The sequence below is a fragment of the Tympanuchus pallidicinctus genome, unplaced genomic scaffold, assembly GCF_026119805.1.
Source record: "Tympanuchus pallidicinctus isolate F22 unplaced genomic scaffold, pur_lepc_1.0 scaffold3, whole genome shotgun sequence".
Classification (NCBI taxonomy): Eukaryota; Metazoa; Chordata; class Aves; order Galliformes; family Phasianidae; genus Tympanuchus; species Tympanuchus pallidicinctus.
This window is the reverse complement of record NW_026294747.1, coordinates 43,688,091-43,709,912: the sequence shown is the minus strand read 5'-3', so window position 1 is coordinate 43,709,912 and position 21,822 is coordinate 43,688,091. Positions and strand designations below refer to the sequence as shown.

The window sequence follows — 21,822 nt, the reverse complement described above, 5'->3', positions numbered from 1 at the left end:
TTCACTTAGACTGTGAGCCCTTTGAAGCACATATTTTCTGTTGGTGACTGGTACAGAATTGCTGCCCCAGAAGAGCTTTAATATTGGGAATATCAAGATCTTAAAACAATTAATCAAAGACTGTGAAAATTTTCTTGTGTTGGTAGTTTTTCTTTTTTTGCATCTTTTATCTAGATTCTGATTTTACTTACTCCATCTTATCCCAGATTCAACATACCTAAGTTATACTTGTGTTACTCGAATTTAAGGAGGATTTAAAATATATCCCTTTGGTTTCTTTGCTTCTTATGATGATATGTTATGAAGGAATGGGCAAAAAAATTTCTGGACTAAATCAAAGGAAATTCCACTAGCCAAAATATTTGATGACAAACTTGGCTGCAAGAGATAAGGATCGAACCAATCTCTGGTGACTGCTCAGGGTTCATGCTGGAGATGTAGTTCACTGCTTATTTCTGTGTCTCAGTAGTCCTAATGATAAGGTGTGTTTTTGTATTTGTGTATGTAATTAACTTCTTGCAACTAATTTGTAACAACAGATAAAACTGGCTTGTCTTTTGGGAAGACTCTCCTCTATATTCTGGAATTTCTGTCAGGACTTGTGTTCAGATGGTGTTCCTCATTTGCTTCCCGTGTGAAGAGTGGTGCACAATGGGAGATGCTGGACTGTAGATTCAAATTCAGATTCTTTTAGGCTTATTTTTCTGTACTTGGAAGAAGTTTTGTTTTGTTTTGTTTTGCAAAGAGTTTTAAAATCCTGAGATAACTGGTGTGTTTGCAGTAAAAATAAGCATACATACTATCCAGCCATTTAAAAATTGCAACTAGTCCTTCTGATCTTGGCGAAGTGATCATCCTAAGTTATTTTGTCTATTGATCTGTAGGCTTCCAAGAGTGTTTTTATTTTGGTAACTTTGATGTAGATGAGTCAGGAAATGGGACAGTTAATAGAAAAGAAGTGCTGAAATCAAAGGGGAAATGAAACTTCTGTATTTCACTCTGGCTGGCTTGCTGCACACAAAGCCACGCAAATCAAAACAGGTGGATTTTGGAAACATTTATAATGCAACTTCCTGCCCATAAAAGTCATATGTGTTCCTGTTCATGCTAACAGAAATGTGAGGCTAATTCCTTCTTCAGTCAGATCCGTTCACTTCTGTCTTTTTAACTTTCAAATATGGCAATTTAATTGTGAGGAAAAGTTTGAGGAATAGAGACATTAGTAAGTATAGACTGGAAAAGACAGACTGTCATTTGAGTATCACATTTAGCTGAAAGAAATCTTTGAAAGTCTTCATGAGGTTTGAATTTGGGCAGATGATAGATAGATCATGTTTGTGTTCGAGGAAGGAAAATGAAACTTAAAGAAAACGAGACCTGTCAGATTGAATGTGCCTCTGCTGAGCTGTGTTTTCAGTTTTCATCTAGAGAAATCTTGTGGATACATTCTCTGTCTTAATGCAGTATTTACTTTTGTACCCATGTGCCACTGAATGGAAAGCATAGGCACCAGGAGAAATGTATGAAGTACTGCATGTCTCAGTGCAGAGGTGGTAGAAAGGTCTCATCCCCTCTTAGCAGGATTTTGGCGCAGTCAGTGAGGGTGATGTGAAAGCCATGGAGATGAGGCACCAGGGCACCTTGAGGGGGTCCCCAGCCAGCACTGACATTTCACCCGAGTCATTTGAGGAAGTTTTAATCATTGACTCAAGGCTATGTCTTATAATAAGCAAATTATGAGCACTGCCTATGCTACTGCTATTTTGGTTGCTCAATACTTCCTTGCTTGTCAGCATTCAGTATGCTGTTAGAGTATGAAGCACTTCAGGGGTTAATTTTCTGTTGGAAAGGTTGAACAGAGTAAACTGGAAGATATTCTACCCAGTAGCTGAACCACTATATAACTTACAGGTTTGTTATGCTGATGTTCTGGCATCTCCTTCCAGGACCTTCTTTCCAAATAAAAAATTAGTCACAGGTATTTCCATTAAAGATGATGAGGCTTTTTGCTTGTTGGCTTTAGGGGAAGCAGAACTATTCTAATGCTGTTTCTGAGAAGTATCCAGTTTTTAACAGAGTACACATTTTCGTCTGGTCAGATATGGGGTTACAGGTCTGGGCCACATTTTCTATTGCTAGGCCAACAGAAATCTTTACTTTCCCTTTGAATTCCAGTCAAAACAGTTTATTAAACACAGGAACCTTCCTTGGGAGATTTGCAGCCTCAGCTTTGAAACACTGAGCTTGTTCAGGGGGCTTCCAAAGTGAAACAGGATAAAAATTTGATCTAAAAGCAGTGTAAGATTTACCAAGGTCTTTTTTTTTCTTATTTCTTTTTTTGTGAGAAGGTCACTGTCCTCGCCTGGCACCTGGCCCGCCTGCCAAGGCCCCCTGTCCCTGGGTCTTTGAAGAATGTGCACCACAGGTGGTTCAAATAACATTCCCTCTCATGGGGGCTGATATATTCCAACATAGCAAAAAAGAAATACAAACATTTTTTCTCCCTTTCCATCTCTTACGGCCTCTTATGGTCACAGAGAGGGGCTGGGTGTCCTTCCACTGTTCCTTTGCCGTCCTGTTTGCTGCTATTACCAAGCACCTTTTCACTTACCTGGCACAAGTGCTTCTCAATGACACCTGTCGGTCCTGCTCTGCCCCCCATTCTCCTTTGCATGGTGCAGAATCAGCTGTAGCCATTTGTGGCAAATGGCAGAGAAATACTTTGACGATAATTTCATTTTAAATCTTCTATGGGCTTGTTACTTTTACTCCCGGAGTTGCTGAAGGCCTTATGCCTTGTATGTATAAGCATACTGTCCTTTTAACTGTATGAAGTACATGTAAATTTTTTCCAAAGGAGATCAGGAATTATTTACAGCCATAGGTAATGCTGAAATAAAAGACTGGATACAGAAAAAAGCAATGAACATCTAATGCAAGAGCACTGCTTGAACTATTTATCTTCCAATGCTACTTCTCTATAAATACTGAATGTTTAGTCTTTATGATGATTTTTTGTTTGTGGCACTTGATCTCCTAACTGTTGGCAAGATTACACTGGAGTGAGGGCCCATGTTTGTGCATTATGCATTCATAAGCCCAGAGTTCTTTCCAGTTTCCCTTTACTCCACCTCACTGTTTTCCCGATTTACAATAATCTTTAAAACATGCCTCAAACACAGATTCCTCTGGGCATTGTGGAAAGAATTGTAATGGTTTGACTATGAGTTTTGCTTTTACTCCTCTTGATAACATCAACAATGTGAGGAGATCTTGTAGGTGGGAAGGTGTCTTAGCAATAGTTGAATCCAGGAGTTAGAGCAAACAGACTGCAAAAATATGGAAGTACATGTTTGGGAAGATATAAGTGTAAGGCAAGATAAGTATGATCTAGAGATGGAATGAAGAGAAGACAGTGGAAGAGGTAATTAAAAAAATAAAATAGGGGGAAAAAGACATCGTCTTCATTTTTGAAACAAACACTAAAAAGAAGCAGGAAAACAAAACAAAACAAAACAACAGGGACATTGAAAGATGCTATTTCCAATCATAAGTCAGAATTGTTCTTGAAGGCCTCTCTGTGCAGTAGTCGTTGCTTCACATTTCCTTATTTCTCAGAATGCCAGAATCTCCTACATTCCCCAGCTACAGATCCCTGGTCCTAAGTTCATAGTACGAAACTACTTCCTTCAAAAAATCACCTTTGCACAGATGGATTTTACATCATTATCATTTATATTATTGCAAGCATACTTAAAACCCACATCCAAGCCTGCAATCATGACCTGAACTGTGCACAACCTCATTAGGAACAGCCTATGCCTAGATGTGTTTTCAAGTAAAATCACAGAACCAGATGTGTGTATCTGGGGGAGAGGAGGGAAATGAAGATACAAGAAAGTGAAATGAGGTGCTCAGGTCTTGCAGCAGGACAACGGCTGTGCTGGGACTAGAGCCCAGAAATCTTTATCCAATGCCTTAGCCATGAAGCCAGGTTGTCTCCTAATAGTAACATATCTACAGTGACCTCTATGGTGTTAGAAACAGAAGGGAAAGGAGGGAAATGCAGCAAGAAGATGGTGCCCTGGAAGGAGTTGTGTAAAGGAAATACAAATGGAATCAACTCTTGCTATTGCCTTCTTTAACCCTAATTGGTCCAGCTAATTAGTCTTGCTATTTCAGAGGCCAGTTCCTGATCACTGTGCATTATGCCTGTTAGGCAGCACTGCCATCATGTCCAAATTAACTAGAAACAGAAGGATTGCATGAGAATAGATTCTGCAAGAGGTTCATGGCAGCCTCCTGAAAAGTTACGTAATTGATTACATTTCCTGATTAAATTAAGGGCCATGATGTTTAGCCTTTATTCCTAAATGTTTTTTTCTGACAGCTATTGTATGGAGGAATACAAATAAGAACCTCATACTACCACTGCAATAGAAAAGTTGCCTCTAAAAATCACAAGAAGCTGTAGTTGATGGCTAAGACTTGGGCTAGAGGATTTGGTTCTTGACAAACATGCTGTATATGTTGGGGCTGGGTGATTCTTGTTTAAATTGAAATAATGTTTTTTCCGGGTTGTGAATAATTTCACAATGGATGATAGCTGCTGTGGTAGATTCCTGACAACTATCTTTTAAAAAAAAAACAAACAAATGGAAAAAAAGGCCTTGTTTAATAATCCTGCAACAGTTAAGCTCAAAGTGAGGCATGTGGAACTTCCTTCTCTAGTGTGTTAGACTGGTTGGCTATCACTGGGCATTTCTGTTTGTGTTTATATTGCATAGATCAGAGTAGAGGTGAAGTGCCAGAGTTTTTCACTACCTTCCATTTACTTCAAGAATATCTGTGCTGCAAAATTTGCAGTGGCAATTTGACCCTGCTGATTTTCAGCCACCATCTACTTATCCTGTGCTCATTTCATGTTCTAACAAAACTCAAGATGGCTGTCCCTTGATTATCTAACACAATGATGAGACAAGACAGGTAAAGATGTTGAAAATACAAACTATGTGCTTTACACAGGGGACTATATGCCAGGGGACTGATTGAAAAAGGATCATTAACACTGCACAGTACAGATATACTTCTAGTGGATAAATTCACAATGTGCAGCTCTAGACAAACACAGTTATTCTTCTGGGTCCAGACTCAGTGCTTCTGGTCTGGTGGTCTGATTGATTCACAAGCCCAACAGTCTTTCTGAAGGTAACTGTGAGTTACCCATAGAATCATGTAATCTTTTGAGCTGGAAGGATCCCTTAAAGGTTATCTAGTTCTCCCTGCAAGTGAACAGAGACGCCCACAGCTCTATCAGGTTGCTCAGAGCCCCATCCAGCCTGATCTTGAGTATTTCCATGGTTGGGTCTGCCATAAGATGTTAATGGATGGAAAGGTACATCTGAAACCGCTCAGAGCTCTTTCCTCTCTTAAGAAACCAGTGAACCAGTGTAAAGGATGGGCTGGGGCTGAGAAAAGGCAAGAGTCAGCTACTTCCTTCTTAGGAGGGTCACTCCTACATGAACTTGCACCGATAAGCATATCCTACCCAGCAGAATTTAAAAGGGGAATAAGCGTGCAAATGCTGCTTTTCACTGAAGTGTGACCATTTGTGGTGGAGGGGTTCACTTGATAGACAAGGTTGCTGTATGTGTCTGTAGGTTAAACTGAGCCATCTGTGGCTTGGATTATTTCCTTCATTCCTAGCTAAGTACAGTGTGGGAAGAGTATGGTCTAGTGGTTAAAGCACAGGCAAATAGTTCATTTATTTGTGAAGCTTCTAGTACTTACACAGAGTTGAGTAAAATTGAACCAAGAAACATATAAGCCAAGAAAGCTGGCATATTAAGAAAATGGCATTTCTTTGTACTGGAGTGAAAAATGGGATGTTCCTGGGTATGGCAAAGCCTAATAGTAGGTGTAAGTCCATCACTCTGCGTTTCAGTGCCTTTCAGGCATCGCTGATAGGCTGTATTACTTGCAGTGCTGTGGAGAAGGGAAAATGAAATAAACGTGTCTACATTATAGCCACAACTGAACTTGACTGAACTGTAATCATACTGGTTTAATTGCTTGATAGTCAGCAGCCCAAGTTCAGGAAGGTTGGCATCTCTGTAGACTGTCTGCTCTATTTCATGATATGCTCCTGCTTTCTCTTTTCCTTGGAGTTGCATGATATCTTTGGTGACAAGGCAGCAAGAACACAGGAATCTCATCTTACTTGCACTGAAGACTGCAGAGGGAAAGAGAATCCAAGAGATTTAACTTATTCACAGGGTTGCAGCTGGATTAATGGCTTTGCTTAAGCTTGGTCTCTGAACTGGGGGGTTATTGGTCAACTGGGCTTTAAGCCAGATAATACACAGACTTCAGCTGTCAGCAAGAGCTCATTGGCAGGATGTTGCATGTGATTCATTTCAGAGGAGCAGTACTTGTGCCCAGCCTGCCATGTCCTCAGGCATGTGCTGGCCAGCACAGGGCTCCAATCCCATGTGGTTCCTTAGATTCAGTACTGAAAGAGGGTTGATATGTGGGGTCTTGTGGCTGCTTTGCCATTATTTTGTCTTAACATCCAGAGATTCCAGCAGTGCCAGATCAGTTACAGCCACAATGTACCGATTAGCTCTGTCTGCTTTGGAGCAAATTGAGAGTTTTCTTTTGTGGGATAGCTGTCATGCCAAACTGGCCCACAATTACAGGACTTAAAAGAAAATGAGTCACTTAACAGTGCTGGAAGATTGACAGACTTCACAAGTACCCTTCCTCAGTCTGTTGGCTTTGCGGCTTGCACTCCTCTTGCTTAGCTGTAGTGTCTATTCTGGCTGTGGGTGATGGTCCATGCATAACATTCTGCTGGGAGCCTCAGGGTTGTGTGAGTGCTTCCTTCTTTACATCCCTGGGGAATGATGTGCAGCGTTCAGTGCCGAATGATAAAATTGAGTGACTTTCCTTAACAGGAAGGCTTATTTATTTTCAGTGCTGTTAATAGCACGAGCGCTCTGCTTGGGCCCACGTTAATCTCTGCATGTATTTGCAGCACCCACAGTACCTAGAGATGGCAGTGTTCTCAATGACTTAAAAGTCACCGTTTGTCTTGGCCTCTTGCTTATATTTTTTGGGTGAGTTTTGTTTCTTTATTCTCGGTTCCAACCTGAAATTGGCCATGGCTGTATGTCACAATCAAGATGTTAAGCCAAAATATATAGAAAATATGAATTGGCTCCTTTACCAGTATAAATCAGCCACATGGGCAGTACGTTTTGCCAGACGGTATAGGCAGAGGTAATTTGCTGGCACTGTTCCCTTGTCTTGTCCTGTGGACGCTGGACCCATGGCAGAGGTGCCATGCAGAAATATAAGTGCTTGCTGGACAGTGTGTGGAGTTTAGCATGTTCTGACCACTTCATCTGCCAATTGACTGGCTTCCCATTTTAGTACTTCAATGAAATAAGAGGATTTCTCAAAGAAAATAAAGCTACCAGGAGATGAATGGGATTTACACATCACTGGTCCAGTTCAGGGGAGAAGTTTTAGTGCTCTGCCTCTTGCCTGGGGCGTGCTGCCCATTGGGGATGACAAAATCCACTGAAGTCCATCTTCAGTTCTAACACCAGCAAAACCCTCTCTGCTTTTAGTTCATCTCAGCCATGAGTTATGTTTATAGGTGCCCAGTGGCATAAGGCTGTGCTGCATTATGAGGACGAAGATGCTCCAGTTGGTAGGTTGGTAGTATAGGTCATGGGAGAGCTGGAAGGAACACTTGGGTTCTCAAAGCTTTTCTAGGGCCCTTGCTCTCACTGACCCCATTCTTAGTGGAAGTTTAACATGTAAACGTCCTTTGGTTTGTCCTGCAGCCCTTTGCCACTGGCTGCTAGTACAACCTCTCATTTTTTTACTCAACATTGCTTTCATTTTTAACCATTTGTCTGAGGAATTCAGTATCTGAGTATCCAGCTGGGAACTCAGGCAGAAGCATTCAGCACTTTCTGAAAATCAGGGTGCATATTGTGTCTTCATTTGGGTGCCTAGCAGTGCAGTATGTACAAAAACATAATGCTTTCTGAAAAATTTCCTTAGTTTTTCTGTGGCTCATCTCTACATCACTAACATGCCACTACACTGAGAATAAATCCGCTAATCTTTGTGAGGTGTTCAGAAGCTGGAAGTGCAAGAGATTCTTCAGCTATACAGAGAGAGCCTAGGAGAAGGGGCGAGGGGAGCCTCACAAAAATGCAGAGTCAAAAGGAACCCATACTCTACTGCACAAATGAAACCTTAGCTGTTGAGCCAGCAAAGTGCTGGTTGGATCAAAGGCATTAACTGGTTTTGTGGTATAAGCTTTACATACCTGTAGGTGACAAGAGAACAGGAAGACTGAATATACAAGAGTTCAGAAAAGCTACAGATGTGGTCAGGAAATTAAGGAACTGGAAACCGAGCAGTGGATGAAAAGATAATCTAATTCATGGCTCTCTGGTGGAAGAGGAAAAGTAGAAAGCAATAATACTGAGAGCTGTTAACATTGAGCAGTTTCTCGGTGTTACTAAGACTTCTCATCTCAGAACACAGAGGGAGTAGTTCTTTGAAACATTTCTGCTGAGAACCACCCTATCAATTGACATTAAGTGTAAATACTTTGCTACCAGATAAATGTAGATAAGTTTATGGAAATCTCAATATAGAGCAGCAGTAAGTTGAGGAGCACTAAAGAGGGTCATTTTGATTTAGATTGTTAAGTGTATTATAAAGCTGAGGGTAAGGTGAACCTGCAAATGTTAGAGAAACAGTTGTTTATGGTGGGCGGTACAAAAGTGCTTATTCCTATGTAAGATATAATTTGCTAAAGTGAGGGAAAATTACTTTTAGACTGAACATAGTAAAATCCCTTAGGACACTGTGATGTGTCAGGTTGCACAGACATACAGTATGTTATGGTGGTAGAGTAGTACTAAATGTATCAGGAAAAAGATTTAAATGCTGCCTGGAAAAAAAAAAGTCAGCGAGAAAAGAGTCTTGAACGTTTGAGGGTGGGACAGATATTAATGGGTAAATTTATGTTGTATTTTTGACATATTTCCAGCTTCCAGTGTGTATGGAGGAGCAGAAGAAAACTCTTAGCTTTATCTAGCACTGTAAAATTCATTAACATGGGTAACAGCCTCCACCCATTAAAAAACAGTTATTGTCACTGTGGTGAAGGAATGCAAAACTGAGATAGCTTAGATGAGCAGCGTAGGGCTCTCCTTCCGAAGGAGGGATCTTGGAGCAGTGCAAGGTCAGTTTGCCAGACTGCCACTCCTTACTCCTGGAGCAGGAGCCAGGCCAGGGAGAGGAGGTGCCGTCCAAAAGCTGAAGCATGCTGCTGGTTTCCTGCTATTGCAACCCCTTTGGGGAATCCCAAACCAGGCATAGACTGGAGCAGCTTTGGATCTCTCATTTATTTCAAAGGCAGAGCACAGCATCATATACTACACTTGCTGCCAGCAAATCACTAAGTATTGTATTTGGAGTTTAATCCAGAAGCAGATTGAAATTATTTTAACCAAAAGCAGAGCTGACTCTGTGATGAGGCAGCCCATACTGATAGCTAACTTGGTTTCATGCAGTCTTGTCTAATGATTGTAGCTTTAGGAAGAGGTATTCTTCCCCATGAAGAAGTCCAATTTGAAGCTGTAGTACAAAGCTGTTTTATATTATGTAGTCAGTAAAGATGCATTTTGGGGCAAAATTCTAAGTGAAATAAGTATGTTCTGAAGCTGATGAGAATGTCTATCATTACAAGATATAAAATACCATCACACACTACTCCACTAAAATCTCAAGCTCACCTCTAGATGCTTGGGACATAAAACTGTTTCAGAAATACATGATCCATTGCGAGATCATTCTTTCTGACTCAGAGAAGACCTTGAAATGCTGAATTAAGTGCAGTCTGCTGTATATGATTAGAAATGATAAGAAATACTGCAAATAGTAAAACTCTAATTGCACAAGCAACTTCTAGATGTGGTCTGTGCTGAAGGTTGGGCCTTCTAAAACATGCCTTTTAGCAATAAGTGGCTAATAAAGGGAAAGTATTACGATAAAGGAAAAAATACGATTTAGCTTTTTGCTGGAGCAGGTCCACATGATGGGAAACTCAGAGTAAGAGGAGAAATTTGCTCCAGGAATAACCACAGACTTTAAATGTTCCAGCTGGTTGAGAACATTGACTTTTTTGTTTATTTATTTACTTCATTTAAAAAAAAATATATGAAAAGAATGTGTTTTTTCAGGCCAGGCCACATGGAATTGAACCATTTTGGCTTGAGAAAGTCCAGTGTGAACACGCATCTTTCTGAGCTTTCATGGGGTCTGTGAGAGCTGATGGGACATCCTGTGATATCTGTGATATGATCAGCCACACATTCGGCCCTTAGGGCTAGTTGGACATTTCTGAATTCTGGGCAAAGAGGTTGGACTAGCCTTTGAGCAATGGGGACAAAAGCATTCAGATCTGTGTGAGTACATCCAATGAAATAGTTCATTTGGTGGGAGACCACCTTAACAGTTTCCAGTAGTTTAAGCAGAGATTCACAAAATATTGCCAAAGTGAACCACACTGATAACAAGGTTTACAACTAATCTGGGTACAAGCGTTATGACATCAAAGTTAAATATATGTATATTAAGATCAAATCAGAAGTTCTCTAGAATTTGCTGGAAGCAAAAACTTGTGGAAAATTAACTTTGACTTCAGTTGATAGTAGAATTTGGGTTTTTAGAGATAAAGCTTTTGTCGTGGTAAAAATAAAAAAGAATGTAGCACTGCATCCTGGCTAAATTAAGATGCTTATGTGAAGCCGTGAGTCTTCTCGGGGTTCTGGGGTGGGTTTGCTTTGAGAAGGTAAGGCTGGCAAGGGGATATTGCTTCTTGCTATTTTCTATTGTCTAATGTGAGGTGTGGAGAAAGCCAGATTTATCTCAAAAGTGCATGTGAACATGAATGGGCAAAATTTGCAATACAGGAGATTCTTTTGATATGTAAGGGGAAGCATCATCACTGTGCAGATGGTCAGTCACTGGAAGAGAGGCTCATAAAGCTTGTGGCTAAAGGCTCTATCCTTGGGGAAACTGAAAACTTAGCTGGAGAAGGCCCTGAGCAGCCTGATTGAACTGCTTCTGAATTAAGAGGAACCTTGGGCCACATGGCTTCTTTAGGTCACCCTGATAAGTCTTATGCAATTCTATGACTTCAGTGCCTGAAGTGCAGGAGCCTGTGCCTGATATTGGATGTAGCCTTTAGTTTATCTGTGCCTCAAACTCTCTTTGAGTTTTAGCACTGATTTAGAAGAGACTTTGAGCTCTTGCACTGATCTTAAACTGATGTAAGGTCTTTGAATGGAAGATGGTAGAGTGAAGTACAAGGAATAATCAGAAGAGAAGGGCTTTATCTCAGCAAAGTGAATCCTTCATTTCACTGAGTGCAAATTCAGTCAAGGCCATCCAGATCAACACATTAGATTCGTGGCAAAATCATTAGAGAGGAAGAGTATCTGCCCATACCTTCTTCAGTTTATTGACTGATGAATCCTAATGGCTGGGCACATCTGCTTTGAGCCCTTTTCCTGAGATTGCACAGATGTTGAAAATTTCTGTACTAGTTTATGTTTTGAAAGTAATTGAATGAAATTAAAAACAAGGACAGAGGAAGGGAAAAAGCTCTTTCAGATGAAACATCCTTTTCTAGGGAGCCATGAACAGAGAGTAAGGAAGGCAGGAGAATTGCCAGTAGACATCCACATCACACACTAACTAGAGGAAACCAAACCTCCCATATCTACACAATTTTCACTTATCTGGGAAGAATTGCAACCCAGTTGGACGGCAGCAAATTTGGAACATTGCAAGGAAGAATTCCAAGCAAATGTGGCTCAATCACTATAAAACAGCCAAATCTAAGTTAAAGCCAGTTACTTGAGCAGGGATTATAGGCATTTTCCAATGATCACCACTACAGAAATAAATAAATAGATTACTTGCTATGTATACACTCAAAGGGAATGTTGCCCAACATGCATAGCTCTTTGCTATTAACAGTAATGAGATCACAGCTGTCTGAGCTTGGAAGCCAGTATTTGCTTAGGATAATTCTCAAGGATTTTTATTCTCCTCTGGCTTTTGTCCACTACCCAATCTTTGCTTACAAAAGAGCCCAAAAGGCCTTAACATTTATACAAGAATTACCTCGGCTTTGCGATACTTTTGAGATTGTTATAAAGCATGCTGTCACATGGACAGATTTGAAATTCAGATGAAATATGTAAAACAAATTTCTCTTCTGATAAGCTGCTCAACTTCCTTAGTGCCAATCAGAACACTTTTTTCGTAGTCAATCATGCTTTCTCCTAGAGCAACTGGCAAGGACTGCTGCTGTGGGCCAAGATGTGAAGTCTTCCCATCCTATGTCATTCACAGCTTCAAACTGCCTGCACAGCTCATGTCTGAGTTTGGGCAGACAGCTGTGTGACTTGAGTCAGGTAGTCAGGTATAATCAATCAGCTCTGCAGAGCTCCTATAGCCAAGACAAAACCTCTCCGCTGTCGATGGGCACATTCTGTTAGCACTCATGGTATGGCCAGGTTTTTTTCCATGGTTTGGTCAGCTAGGTTCAGGGGGGCAAAGTCTTTGATTGCTCAAGAAAGACAAAATACAGTCTTTGGTGTGTGTGCTTTTAACTCAAATAGGTTAGGTGACATGAGACGATCTACAGCAATGTCACTTTCATCAAGAGTCCCCTTGTGTTGCCAAGCCAAACTGCTTTGAATCCAGTCCATTCCCAAATGAGATGATGGTGATGAATGCTGAAGTTTTGTGTGAGATCAATTAGAGATCAATTTCTTATCACTACTCGTGTTCCCCGTAATGGAGATCCCTTGCATTTTCAGGTCTGCAATATTTAACTTTCACAGCTGCCTGCACAGCATGCTTGAGTGGTGGTTAAAGCTTTTGCCATGTTGTATGTCAGAAGAAGATGCATTTTGATGGAAAAAAACACAATCCTTTCACTGAAAGATTCTGCCTGCCCCATAGGTGGAGATTTGCATCTCTGTGTTTTCATTGTGACTTTAATTTCTGACTCCATTTGGATCCATTTCTCCTGCTATATTATAAGTAGGGCTGTTCTCTTTACTGGTTATTGTGGTATACTCACAGTCTCAGACCTCTTCAGCCTGCCAAAACATTTGGAAAAGGAGCTCTTAATGACTCAGTTAAAATGTACATTCAAGAAGTTCACTTATTAGAGGAAATGTAAACTGACCAGCAATTGGCTAAACCAGCTGGCTGGACTATTTGTGCTAGTGATTTCTCAGAGCTCCCTGGGGAGTGTAAGCAGGAATAGCAGTTCTCTTCTTTTAGTTCTCTCATGCTCTGTTCTCTAACAGGAAAGTCTTTAAAAGAATTTGTTGGAAGAAGCCAATAGCATTTTACAGATAAGTTTAAAAGCTTTATAAATAGTTTTAAACTCCTGTACTTCTAGTATATTCCTTCTGACATGGTCTTTTAAAACTATCTGAAAGAACTGCAGAAAAAATATACAATTTAGCCATAGGAAAAAATTACTTCTTCAGTGTTAATTGTTTTACTCCTGTGAAATTTTGCAGGTCTTCTCTAGAGGTACTTCTATGAGATTATTTCAAGCAATGCAGCAAAAGGATGACTGCAAGGACCTTTTGCTAGAAGCACACCTTCGTGTCTCAGTCGCCTGTGTATTTGCTGGCTGGGATTGCACTCCTCTTTCTCTTCCATTGCAATACAAAGTGTCACTTACATAACCTCCCAGCAGCTGGGATTATTCTCAGTAAATGCTCTCACCACCATATGAGCAGATCTCAGTGTAGCAGATGATCATAAGAAATAGGTCATTCGGAGAAAGGGACAATACAACAATAACATTCTATTTGTACAGCTGAAAAAGATGTTTGCTGCCAATGAAGATGAAACCACTGATGTGAGCAGCAGCAGCTTGGTACCTCTTAGTTCAGTAGGTACAGTGTAGCCACTGGAATTGGAATGCTAGCAATTCTTGACCCTGCTTCTATAGGATACTCAGATCACTCTGGTTCTGCTGTACCACAGCTACTTGGAATAGCAATAAGTGCAACATGAAAATAACTGAGATTCCCAAATAACATGCACTGACCATGGATTTCATTAGTTGGGCAGAATGTTGATTGGGAAATCATGGTTTCGGAGAGCACAGTTATACCTCAATCCATGGGCTTCTGATGCTTAAGCAAAGCTCTCGACTGAAAGTACTAGTTTTGCTTATTTCCAATACCAAAATTAACATGCAGACTGTACTTTCATGCAGAGGTTTTCGTGGGAGGAATCCATGCAACCAGCTGTGATCTTAGAAATTCCTGATAGTGAGGAGCTATGGTCTTGCAAGATGATGCTGAGACTGAATCATGCAATGCACTTTTCTAAGCAAAAGAGAAAGATGGTGCCACCCTTCTGTCCCCATTGCTATATACTTTATATCAATTGCTGTCCTACAAACTTCAGCCACAAAGGCAGGACTGGAACTGTGCTCAGAGAGCAAAGTCCTTTCACAGTTAAGCTGATGTTTATTATCTTTGAGCAATGTTAAAAGTGTGCTAGTTACAGAAATGCTCCAATAGCTGGCAGGAGATCTAGAACCTGTGACACATGTTGAGCAATTTTCATACCAGGCAGGAGTACACATTTGTGGCTCACATTAGTATCCCCTTCCAGACTGACCATCTATGTGAAAAAAGCACTTTAATCCTTCTTTATAAGTCAAACAATAACAGTAATGCATGTGGGATGCAAATAGAAAACTAATTCAACAATCTGCGTCCAGTCCTCAGACACTGAAATATGCAATTAAACAGGTGTTTAGGGAGTTGATCTTGGATCGTGTCCAAACTCAGCAGGGTCAGTTGTCCTTGGAAAAAGCCCCTGACCCCACACAGCAGCAGTTTGAATTTGGCTCTGGTTTACACTTTAGGAATGTGGCATTGTTATTTCTTCCCTTTTCTTATCAAATATAATTATCTGGAGAAAAAAAAAAAAACTTTTGAGAAAACATGTGATTTCACCGAGTAAAAATCTACTACTGAGGAAATATTTCTCAGTGTCCAAATAAGGAGTGGGGGAGAAGTTGGGGAAAGTTCTGTTTTCCAAGTAATTTTGGATCTGAAACCCACATTACTGAGCTCGGATGTTTAGTCCTGGCCTGTAATTACCCCTACAAAACATAGACATCCAATCTTTGTATTATTTTAAAAAGGAGCCCTGAGGGTTATAAATGCCTGAATGAGCTTCAGTTTTTCAGCAGACAGAGATTCTGGAATGAGCTCACAGATTTGAGTCTCTGCAAGAAATTTGTATCTCAAGAGTAATGTGAATTCCTGGGGTTGTGTTGGTGTTGGTACATTGGCAGGACTAAAATAAAAATGGAATAAAATAAGGAAGTACGGACCCCAGAACAATATCTCCTGGTAGAAGGTGAAGAAAAGCTTCCATCAGAACGTTCTCTGCAAGACCTTGCTCTTACAATTGTTCAGCCTTACTGCATCGAGCCCTTCGGTGCTAATTGCTCTCAAATAATTGTGATGGTAAAAACTTGTTCACAATGGTTGGTCAAAAGGATGAAGCACAGCGATAGCTACTTCTGTGACCCACAGAAATTTGTGCATTATTATCAGAATTCATTACTTAAGAAAGGAAGTCATGCATGCTAAATATGTTCCAAATAGAACAAAATGTAACAGTCCATCTGTGAAACAGTGCACATTGCCAAAAGTATATCGTCTTGGAAATCTTCTGTCCACATTGGCTTGCCTCTTGGATACAGTGTCCAAGCGAAGTTTCTATCCTAATCGCCAAAGTCTCCAATAATGTAGTTCTAGCTCAATGGTAAGTCCATGTCTTTTTGTGATAGCGCTCTGCTAGGGGCATTAGCACCTTTCCAGCCAGCACAGAAAGGGACAGTCACAAAGAGAGTGCATCAGTTATGGCACCGTGAGCATGGACTTCACCTGTGGAGAGATAAGTGTACTTACTGCCCACTGCTTTCAGCACAGGTGGATGCATAAGGTGTTCCTGGCTCCTGCAGTGAGAAGTGCAAATCATTTTCTGGAACAGACTGCTCAGGGAGCTGGTAGATTCACCATTCCTGAAAGCGTTCAAGAAAAAGGTAGATGTGGCACTGAATGGTATGGTTCAGTGGGCATGGTGGTGATGTGTTGACAGCTGGACTAGATGATCTTAGTGGTCTTTTCCAATCCTAAATGTTCTATAATTCTTGGGATGAGGCTTCTTCAGTGAGCTGTAAGCTTTCCAGTCAGGTCTGTTTTCTCTGTTGTATAGCATGTAACCACATGCTCAAAAATTCCAAAATAAAATTCATCAGTATATTTTTCCTTTATTCCTTTTGAAAGCATTGGTTTGTCAATAAAGTCTTTTCCTGCAGGACTTTGATGTTGTTGTGTCTGAACTGATCAGCTAATTTTTAGGGTGTTGTTTTGGCTGGAAACATATCTTTAGGACTTTATTGTCTGATGTGTTCTTTAATGCTTAAAGTCCTGTTTGTGCACGAAATTCTGTTTTTCTGAGTACAAGAAAGGCAAACAGCATCCTTGCCTACAATTTTTGAACCTAGTTTTCTAGAGAGCCAGTGTCCTAAGCACCTCTCTGTCTAAGCTCCTTCTCTTCTTTCCTCCTGGCTTTCTCCCCTGGCTTTCCACATCCTAAACCTACTCAGCTTGCCAAACAATCTCCTAGTTCCTGCATATTCATTTCCACTAAGCAGCAGTTTAGTCATCTGTGGGCTCTTTGATTCAACAGGTTACCTGGGGTGATAACTTGCATTCTTTCTCTTGCCCTTGTTTCATGCTTTATAATGATGTAATTGTTCTATGTGCTCTGAAAGAAAGGTGATTAAGGCGCTCAGCATCTGGAGGTTGATGACTTAGCATCTTTTGACATAAGAAAGTTATCAACAGTTTCTGAGTTTTCAGTATTTTTTTCTACGGTTTCTACAAACACTGGACATGCAGTGCCTCTCACTAAAACTTAAATTTATTAATAAAATTGCAAATGAAAATTTTGATGAAAAATTCAACATGGATAATTTTAAAATGAGCAATAATGAAGTTATTTTTCTCTTCTGCAAAGGAAAAGTAACTTGGAAGAACTTTACAAATTTCTAGTCTCTTTTTCAGTAATTGTGACTATACAACCTTAGACATAAATTGATGTTGCAAGTGCATGATTTTTTTCTATTTCACATTTTGGAGAAGAAATACTGTTCATGTATAAGGCCCTAAAGTAATGGAACATCTACATATGTTCTGCTAAGTTTTTCAAATGGTTATTCAGTAGTAATGCTAAAGTTTGTGCCTTACATCTATTTTGAATTTGTCTTCTAAATGTGTAAGCATTTCATCTCATTATCTTTTGCTAGCTTTAGTCACCATCTAAAAACTTTGCTTCCATGCAGAATTTTATAAATCAGTGTCAAATATACCGTGAATCTTTTTAAAATAGATGAATAAATGGAGTCTTGCTGTGAGACAGGCTTTTGTGACTTGGAAGTGCTCTTTGGAGATTTCCTGATCTCTTTGCAATATTGCTATTTGAGCTGCTGACACCACAAATGTATTTCAGTAATTATTTTTCTAATGCAATATACAGTGGTAAGAACAATTTCCTGTGTCTACTCAACATTCTTATGTTTATGTTTGTATTTGCAGTGCCGTGTCAGGAAAAGTTCATGTTCAAATTATTATCTTTAATGACTCTGGAGTTATTTTCATTACTAACATTTTTTATTCTTGATATGACCTTGCATTTGTCTGCCTTGAAATGAACTTTCTAATGTACCCATTTGACCATATCTAGCAAATTATCTTTACTGCTCCCTTTTTTAGTTCTTAACTCCACCAACTTGTGATCCTCTGCGTTTTATCCTAAATGTGCAAAAAATTCGACCAAAACTAAATCCTGAATATCTCATAGACACTCACATTATGATTCTACCCTTAAGATTTTCTCTTGAGTTTTCTAGTCTTCTAGTTTTAGCCTATTCCATATGGCCAGCGTTGAATATGTCTGGTTTTAATTCAGTAAGCTGATGCATTGTTTTACTTTTTATACTGTGATTTCTTGTATTGTTATGAGTCAGTATAAAAGGTCACTGTGCACCAGCTTTCCTGGTGAAATGTGGTAGTATCTTGCAGTTTGATAGCTAGGTTTTCTTTCCAACTGCCCTGTTTTCCATATGCATGGCTTTAAACTTATTTTTATAGTTATTTATTTCCAGACAATGAGATTAAAGATTTCTTTCATTGTTCTATTATATGGCTAAATTCACAAGAATCTGAAGATTACCACTAGCTTTTACAGATTATAAAACATAAAGCTAGTAATTTGCATGCTGAACACAATTAGTTCATGTATTTATTTTGACACTGTAAATGATATCTATCCAGTCATTAGGCATCTTGCAATCCATTAAAAATACAATCTGTACCAATAAAAACAAAGCACCAACATATCACATTCCACAAAAAAAAAAAAAATAGCCAGTCAACCAGAAATGTAAAAAACACTCTCTCCACCCTTCCAGTCCCTAAAGGAAACCCCAATGTCCCAGCCATCTCACCTCTGTCCAAATGTCAAGTAAACAAAACATCACGTGCCAGGGTTGCTAGACCAAATCACCACCAACATAAATTCTTCAGGAGGACATTCTGAGCTAAGAGACAGGGATGGATATTGGTGAGTGATGGAATATTTGGGCTCAGGCTCTTGCAGCAAGAGCCTTTTGACAAGTGTGTGTAGAAATTCCTCCAACCTATTCTCTCATTCAGTCAGTAAACCAAAGATTTTTAAAACTCATGGGTTTGAGTCATGGTGCTCAGTGTTTGTTCTACATGGTATGTTGTAGAGGAAGATATCTGTGGTCTGGACAGGTTGTGTGGTTGCTCTCAGTATTCATTTGGGAAGTAACAATGCAAACTGTTCCCACTTCAGGTCAAATTTTAATTTCAGACTGGACTTCTGCTCTGTAACTAGCTGTGGAGCAGTAATACCAATGCAACAACTAGAAGGTCAGATGAGAGAATATTGTTAACTGCTAATTTGATAGTATACGACAGCATAACCAAGAGCCAAGACAGGGCCAGAGTTGGCGAAGCATGGCTAGTTTTCTCTCCAGTTGATATAACTTCTTTTTCCCTTCCTGTTAAATGTCTAATTTTGATTTTATTCTCATTGTTTTTCACACTGTAAATGGCCTGAGCAAGACACAGAGTCCCAGCTTGAGTATTCTCCAAGAGGATACCTAATGGGTAACGAATTGTTGCACTGATATTTTTCTCACAGTGCAAATATCAGCTTTAACTTTGTGAGCCGATGTAATGTAAACAGCTCCCAAAACTATTGACCTGGTTGCATTAGCTGGGCCTGTCAGAGTTTAATGGGACATCACTGTAAGGAGCAATCTTAGAGAAAGACAGAGATGCATAATGTAGAACCACTGTATGCATTCAGGAAGAGGCAAAAAGATTTCAGTAAGATACTAGCAATGCTGTTTATACCTATTGCATACAATTTCATTAATGAAGTCAGTGAAGTATTTCCTCGTAATGAGAAGAAACAAGGTATTTTTAAGGGAAAACTTCAGGCTGATCAGGTTTTCCTGAGGCAGCAGGAACTCCACAGGTATCCTCTGTTGTAAAAATTTTGCATTCAAATGGAAATGCATCTCCAAGACCACCACAGAAGGTGAAGACTGAGACTAAGCAAGGAGTCAAATCACAGAGACAAAAGCTAGTTGAAGGTCAAAAGGGATCTATGGAGGTCATCTGATCTGGCATGCTCAAGCATGGCCACCTAGAGCCTCTTGCACAGAAACATGTCCAGAAGGCTCTGATTATTTCTGAGGAGGGAGAAATCTGTCTGATAGCAATGAAAAGAGGAGTGATGCTTTACTTCTCTTGAGTGACTATTGCTCATGAAACCACTACAAAGATGGCTTTAGGAACAAAACTGATTGCACAGCCACCCATTGCTTTTTCTGCAAGCAAAACACACCACAGCCAAGTAGAGGAACTGCAGTCTTCAATACATGGCAGTAAGACCATGAGCCTCATTTTGTCTCCGCTGAGTTTCACCTATTAGTAACACTAGAAACAGTGAACATGAAAAAATAAAATTTCTTCTTATTTTTAAGTTCAGGAGAGGCTAGAAGCAGCAAGGTTGGCTAGATCCCAAGGGCCCACTCTTTAAACAATAAGTAAGCATAACAAATAGAAAGTTTTTTCATTTAGAAAACATTAATGTGATTCTTACGAAATTTATGGTTAGATAATATCTGTGTTCAAATAGTACCAATTATGTGTGATATGCTGTATAAAGGGAGGATCCAGAACTTAAGCCCAATCTTAGAAGCAATAGATGAACTGCATAACATATTTATGTATCCTTATAGTCTAGACTTCTTATCTTACTGCTTTCCTACTTCCCCTACCATTTTGCCAGCCTTTCCTCTAGCCAATAAAGACGTGGGAACAGATTTCTGACATAGTTAATTATCCCTAACTGTGCCACTCTTGTTATCTTAATAGCTTTAACTCACCGTAAATTGCTGATACAGATTTTTTGAAGATAAGAACTCCAGACTTTTTACGTTTGTGTAGTGTGTAGGTATTTATTTATATATCAGAACATGTTAGATATGTTGCTGTGGTAGCCTGGATCAGTTATTTCATGTTTGCTAGGATTTTACACCTCATTGAGTTATAGTTCCTGCCCTCTTCTGCCTGATCCAGCTCAGTGCATTGTGAGATACTCTCAATCATGACCCAACAAAAGTCTGGGTTAATGAGAGTCAGGGAGTGATAAAGGGAGTAACATCAGGTGACATTGGACTTCAGCGAAGGCCAGTGCATGGTATGCCAGAATAAAAATTAGTTTAGGTATCAGTAAATAAAACATAGAAATCTGAGTTGGCTGAAAAAATGACACAATTTATCTTGTGATATTTCTACTTCTGACATCTAGAGACAAACGCAATGCCAGAAATATCAGGGAAAAGACTGAGCAAGGAAGAATTCAAATTGAACTTATGACTCTGAAAGGCATTTTTAATCTGTTAGGTTCCAGTGTCCTGGCTTATATAAATGTAGGAATGTTATTCACCTCCTCTAAAAAAAAAGAAAAGAAAAGAAAAGAAAAAAGAGAAAGGCCCACAACAAAGCACCCTAAGGGGTTGTAATAAAAAGCCAAATACATTAAAAACAATGGGGATGGTAAAAAAAAAAAAAAAAAAAGTTCTATTTTCAGGAAATTGATTCTAGAGAAGTATACATTTTTTTTCTCAGGTAAAGGTTGATATTGCTTGAACCTTCTGACTGAAAATTTGCAGTGAGATATTATGTGTTGGTAAAGGTAGGAAGCAACATTCTGTATGCATTTGATCCTCACGATGGTTGTGTTTGTGTGTCTCTCGAGCCTCTGCTCAGCTCTTGCTGTGCAGTTGAGTTACATATCCCTTGCAGCAGCCACTGCCCAGGGCTGACAGTGTCCCAAAGCATGGAAATCCCAGTGCAGTGACAAAAAAAGAGTGGAAGTAATGAAAAGCATGCCCTTCCCAAGGCTCTCTGTGACACAGTGGGTCATCTGCAGAAGGGAAAGGTTTGATGAGCACACTTAGTTCTCGTTGCCATCTGACATTTACTTTTATGAATTTACTTCAGGTTACAGTCATTCTCTCTGGTTTACTGCACATTGTCTCCTCACACAGACCTG

At 39.7% G+C, this 21,822-nt stretch overlaps 1 protein-coding gene across 1 annotated transcript in view; it reads left to right on the top strand.

Moving 5' to 3' along the window:
- The window catches only part of FBLN5 (fibulin 5), a 46,547-nt gene that overhangs the window by 6,383 nt on the left and 18,342 nt on the right, over window positions 1-21,822 (top strand). The window lies entirely within an intron of this gene.